We start from the raw sequence: 6476 nt of genomic DNA, 5'->3' as shown, positions 1-6476 counted from the left end.
TCTTGAAAATCCAAAGGAAGAACACTAGGGAATCCTATGAGGGGACACTAGGGAATCCTTCTTCCGGCGCTAAGCCAGGCATCCGAGGGTTAGGCCTCAGGAAATTCTTCCGGCGCTAAGCCAGGCATCCGAGGGTTAGGCCTCAGGAAACTCTTCCGGCGCTGAGCCAGGCATCCGAGGGTTAGGCCTCAGGAAACTCTTCCGGCGCTAGGCCAGGCATCCGAGGGTTAGGCCTCAGGAAATTCTTCCGGCGCTAAGCCAGGCATCCGAGGGTTAGGCCTCAGGAAATTCTTCCGGCGCTAAGCCAGGCATCCGAGGGTTAGGCCTCAGGAAATTCTTCCGGCGCTAAGCCAGGCATCCGAGGGTTAGGCCTCAGGAAACTCTTCCGGCGCTAAGCCAGGCATCCGAGGGTTAGGCCTCAGGAAATTCTTCCGGCGCTAAGCCAGGCATCCGAGGGTTAGGCCTCAGGAAATTCTTCCGGCGCTAAGCCAGGCATCCGAGGGTTAGGCCTCAGGAAATTCTTCCGGCGCTAAGCCAGGCATCCGAGGGTTAAACCTCAGGAAACTCTTCCGGCGCTAAGCCAGGCATCCGAGGGTTAGGCCTCAGGAAATTCTTCCAGCGCTGAGCCAGGCATCCGAGGGTTAGGCCTCAGGAAATTCTTCCGGCGCTAAGCCAGGCATCCGAGGGTTAGGCCTCAGGAAACTCTTCCGGCGCTGAGCCAGGCATCCGAGGGTTAGGCCTCAGGAAATTCTTCCGGCGCTAAGCCAGGCATCCGAGGGTTAGGCCTCAGGAAATTCTTCCGGCGCTAAGCCAGGCATCCGAGGGTTAGGCCTCAGGAAATTCTTCCGGCGCTAAGCCAGGCATCCGAGGGTTAGGCCTCAGGAAACTCTTCCGGCGCTGAGCCAGGCATCCGAGGGTTAGGCCTCAGGAAACTCTTCCGGCGCTAGGCCAGGCATCCGAGGGTTAGGCCTCAGGAAATTCTTCCGGCGCTAAGCCAGGCATCCGAGGGTTAGGCCTCAGGAAATTCTTCCGGCGCTAAGCCAGGCATCCGAGGGTTAGGCCTCAGGAAATTCTTCCGGCGCTGAGCCAGGCATCCGAGGGTTAGGCCTCAGGAAATTCTTCCGGCGCTGAGCCAGGCATCCGAGGGTTAGGCCTCAGGAAATTCTTCCGCTCGCTGGTCGGCCAAGGCTGGCGCAAGCCGAAGCGACCGGTCGGGGCTTCCGGCTAGTTTGCTCCCGGGATGATCATCGGGTTAGCCAGGCATCTGAGGGTTGTCAAGCCTCAGGGAAATTCCGCTCGTTGGTCGGCCAAGGCTGGCGCAAGCCGAGGCGACCGGTCGGGGCTTCCGGCTAGTCTGCTCCCGGGATGATCATCGGGTTAGCCAGGCATCTGAGGGTTGTCAAGCCTCAGGAAAATTCCGCTCGTTGGTCGGCCAAGGCTGGCGCAAGCCGAGGCGACCGGTCGGGGCTTCCGGCTAGTCTGCTCCCGGGATGATCATCGGGTTAGCCAGGCATCCGAGGGCCGAGCCTCGGGAGATTCCACTCGTTGGTCGGCCTAGGCTGGCGCAAGCCGAGGCGACCGGTCGGGGCTTCCGGCTAGTCTGCTCCCGGGATGATCATCGGGTTAGCCAGGCATCCGAGGGCCGAGCCTCGGGAGATTCCACTCGTTGGTCGGCCTAGGCTGGCGCAAGCCGAGGCGACCGGTCGGGGCTTCCGGCTAGTCTGCTCCCGGGATGATCATCGGGTTAGCCTGGCATCTGAGGGTTGTCAAGCCTCAGGGAAATTCCGCTCGTTGGTCGGCCAAGGCTGGCGCAAGCCGAGGCGACCGGTCGGGGCTTCCGGCTAGTCTGCTCCCGGGATGTTCATCGGGTTAGCCAGGCATCTGAGGGTTGTCAAGCCTCAGGGAAATTCCGCTCGTTGGTCGGCCAAGGCTGGCGCAAGCCGAGGCGACCGGTCGGGGCTTCCGGCTAGTCTGCTCCCGGGATGATCATCGGGTTAGCCAGGCATCCGAGGGCCGAGCCTCGGGAGATTCCACTCGTTGGTCGGCCTAGGCTGGCGCAAGCCGAGGCGACCGGTCGGGGCTTCCGGCTAGTCTGCTCCCGGGATGTTCATCGGGTTAGCCAGGCATCCGAGGGCCGAGCCTCGGGAGATTCCACTCGTTGGTCGGCCTAGGCTGGCGCAAGCCGAGGCGACCGGTCGGGGCTTCCGGCTAGTCTGCTCCCGGGATGATCATCGGGTTAGCCAGGCATCCGGGGGCCGAGCCCCGGGACATTCCACTCGTTGGTCGGCCACTTGTCGCTCGCCGCCCATCGGGGTTTCTCCGTGCCCAGCCGCGACCGTGTTTCTCCTCTCCTCCAAGCGTTGCCTGGGGGGAACACGAGAAGGGTATTAAACGCTAATTAATGCGTTACCTGGGAAATCAGATCGCCAGTTGCTGCTGGTGAGGAGTGTTAGTTGAGCGGCCGCGATACGCGGGTTCTTCGAGGAGGATGCGGCCTGGGCGCGAGCGGAGACACGTGGACCTAGGGGTATACGTCACCCGGATTGTCCTGCACAAAGAATGCGATTTAAGGAGAATGACGCTTAGGAAATCGCGGGGAGATACGCCTCGGGAGCCGGAACGGCTCCGGATTCAGTGCGCCTGCATTTATTGGAGCCACCCGTATCGGAACTACCAGGGGGCCGCAGCTTGGCTATAAATACAGGTGCAGGTACGATGGAATTTGCCAAGCCGGAGCTGCAGGTTGCCATGGATCGCGGACCTCCTCCTTGGCATATGACTGAGAGACTCCTGTCGAAGGAAAGGGGAGGCGCTCCCCTTACAACTTCAGCCAACTAGCCGTTTCATCTGGGATCAACAAGGAGGGTCTCCCCGGCGGAACTCCGTCCTAGGCGTTTCATCCGGGATCACATCTCCCCTCCTTGAAGTTCAGCCTCCCGGTTGAGCTCTGCGCCGGACGCTCAATCCGGGACCGCGCCACCATATGCTCCTCCCCCTTGAATCCCTTCTCTTCCCTACCACTGGGGAAGATGGGAATATCCTTTGGAGGCGGCGTTCCCCTGGGGGCAGCGGGAGCTTCTTCTGCGGCGGCTCCTCGTCTTTTTGGTGAGGTGCTGGATGGCGCCTCCGGTTAGAAGCACCCACTTCTGGCGGGACTGCAGCCGCCCTGGGTTGAGGGTTTGGGTCCCCACCTCTTCTTTACTTTCTTTACTCCCTAATTTCCCTCTGGGAATTCCTTGTAATCACACGAGCACGCCATTGTAACCAGAAATTATTGAAATGAAAAGTGTTGCACCTTTTTAAATTGTCTTTCTGGCCTTGTTGTTCTACTGGTAATACATCCGCAGGTTAGCGGAATTCCAGCCCCTTGGAATTTCTCGGCCATCTAGGGCTTCCAACTGGTAGGAGCCAGGTCGGTTTACCCAACGAACTTTATACGGGCCTTCCCAATTTGGCGCTAGCTTCCCACCTTCCGTAGGTTGAGATGCCTTAGCTCGCCTCAGCACCAGATCTCCAATTCTGAAAAGCTTCGGTCGGACTTTGGAGTTGTAATATCGGGCCACCCTCTGCTGATACATTGCCATCCGAACATGAGCCATTTCCCTTGCCTCTTCCAAGAGATCCAAGTTCCCTCGGAGTTGCTCTGAATTGGCCTTGGGTCGGTGCGCGGCCACCCGAGGCGAGGGGAGTCCGAGCTCCACGGGGGCAACGGCTTCCGTGCCATAGGTTAGGCTGAAAGGCGTCTCTCCAGTAGGAGTCCGTTGCGTGGTCCGATACGCCCAAAGGACATTCTCGAGTTCCTCGACCCAAGCTTGCCCCGTCCGGCCGACCCGCGCTTTGATACCTTGGAGGATTGTCCGATTTGTGACCTCGGCCTCGCCGTTGGTTTGGGGATGCGACACGGATGTGAACCGATGCTCGATCCCGAATTCCTCGCAGAAGTCCCGGAAGTGCTTGTTATCAAACTGTCGACCGTTATTCGAGATGAGGACCCGAGGTACTCCAAATCGGACAATGATGTTCTTCTTTACGAACTTCCGGACTTGTGCCTCCGTGATGGTGGCCAGTGGCTCTGCCTCCACCCACTTGGTGAAGTAGTCGATGGCGACAATCAAAAATTTCCGCTGGGCCGAAGCGACGGGGAATGGTCCGAGGATATCCATTCCCCACTGTGCGAAGGGCCAGGGCGCGGTGATTGGCGCCAAGGGAACAGAGGGGACTCTCTGGACGTTGGCGTGGCGCTGGCAGGCGTCGCATTTCCGCACGTGATCCTTCGAGTCCTCCAACAAGGTCGGCCAATAGTAGCCTTGCCTCATGATCTTATGCGCCAAGGACCTAGCCCCCAAGTGCGATCCGCAGATGCCTTCGTGGACTTCGCCGAGGGCATAGGCCGCTTCCGCGGGGCGGAGGCACCTTAAGAGGGGGGCGGTAAACGAGGTCCGATACAGCCTCCCTTCATAAAGTACGTAGTGGGCGGACTTCTTTACAAGCCGCCGGGCCTGATCTTCGTCTTCAGGGAGGATTCCTTCGGCGAGGTAGGCGACGAGCGGGTCCATCCAAGACGGCTCCGGGTCAATTGCCATCACCGCTCCAGCCCCGTCAATGCTCGGGGCATCCAGGGTCTCCATGTAGATTGCCCTCGACAAGTTGTGCGCGTCTGCGTCCACTAGGCGGGACAACCTGTCGGCCCTGGCATTTTCGCTCCTTGGGACCTGCTGAATGTCAACACTGCCGAGGTCGGGAATGAGTGTTTGCACCTTCCGGACGTAGCTCTGCATGGTCGGGCTCCGCGCCTCGAACTCCCCTCGAACCTGCCCGACCACCAGCTGGGAGTCGGTGAAGACTTTCAGACGCCGGACGCCGAGCTCCTTGGCGAGTTTGAGTCCCGTGACTAGGGCCTCGTACTCCGCCTCATTGTTGGTCACTGTAAATCCGAACCTCAAGGCATACTCGGCTATCACTCCATCGGGATTGGTGAGGACCAGCCCAGCCCCTCCACCTTCAGGGTTCGACGACCCGTCAATGTGGAGCGTCCAGATCGGGAGATCGAGGCTGGGTGTCTCCGGCGGCTTAGGTTCCGCCTCCTGCACAGTGCACTCAGCGAGAAAGTCCGCGAGCACCTGGGCCTTGATGGCTGGTCGGGGCTGGTAGAGGATGTCGAACTCACCAAGTTCTACTGCCCACTTCACCAGCCGTCCCGCATTCTCTGGATTGCTGAGAATCTGCCGCAGTGGTTGATCGGTCAAAAGGGTGACAGAATGAGCCTGGAAATAGGGGCGAAGCCTCCTGGTCGCAGTCAGCAGCGCGAAGGCGATCTTCTCAGCCTTCGTGTACCGCGTCTCGGCATCCCGGAGGACTCGGCTGATGTAGTACACAGGCTTCTGAAGTCTTGCCTCTTCCCGAACCAGTACTGCGCTGACTGCGGTTGGGGAGACCGCCAGGTAAAGGTAGAGCATCTCCCCCTCTTGCGGCTTGGACAGCAGGGGAGGAGACGCCATGTACTCCTTGAGCTGGTCGAACGCCGCTTGACATTCGGCCGTCCAGAGGAAGTCTTTTGGGCGCTTCAACACCTTGAAGAATGGTTGGCAGCGTTCGGCCGACTTTGCCACAAATCGTCCGAGCGCGGCGACCCTTCCAGCGAGCTCCTGAACCTCCTTCACTTTGGTCGGAGGGGACATATCTTGGATGGCTTTGATCTTGTCCGGGTTGGCCTCGATCCCCCGTTGGTTGACAATGAAACCGAGGAACCTCCTGGCCGAAGCACCAAAAGCGCACTTCGCTGGGTTTAGCTTCATGCGAAACTTTCGCAAGGTGGTGAAAGTCTCCTCCAGATCTGCAATGTGCTGGTCTGCATGGCGGCTTTTTACCAGCATATCGTCCACGTACACCTCCATATTCCGGCCGATCTGCTCCTTGAAGATTTTATTGACGAGGCGCTGGTAAGTGGCGCCAGCGTTCTTCAGACCGAAGGGCATTACCTTGTAACAGTACAGCCCCCGGTCTGTTATGAAGGCAGTTTTCTCCTCGTCCTGTGGAGCCATCATTATTTGGTTGTAGCCGGAGAAGGCGTCCATAAAAGACAGTAGCTGGTATCCGGAAGTCGCGTCGACCAGTTGGTCTATCCGTGGAAGCGGAAAGCTATCCTTGGGGCACGCCTTGTTCAGGTCGGTGTAGTCGACGCACATCCTCCACTTCCCGCTCGCCTTCCGGACAAGTACGACGTTTGCCAGCCACTCGGGGTAGCTCACCTCCCTTATGAAACCTGCCTTCAAGAGTTTGTCTACCTCCTGGTCGACCACCCGGATCCGATCCGGGGCACAGTGTCTCTTCTTTTGCTTTACTGGTCGGTGGGTCGGGTCGACGCTGAGGGCGTGAGAAACGACCTCCGGGTCGATCCCAGGTACATCGGCCGCCGACCAGGCAAACACATCTGCATTGGCTCGGAGGAATTCCACTAACCGGAGCCGAGCTTCCAA

Source organism: Phoenix dactylifera, chromosome 7 (genome assembly GCF_051530095.1).
Source record: "Phoenix dactylifera cultivar Ajwa chromosome 7, Ajwa_hap1_PhDact_Kaust_v1.1, whole genome shotgun sequence".
NCBI lineage: Eukaryota > Viridiplantae > Streptophyta > Magnoliopsida > Arecales > Arecaceae > Phoenix > Phoenix dactylifera.
Note: the sequence above shows the minus strand (reverse complement) of the source record.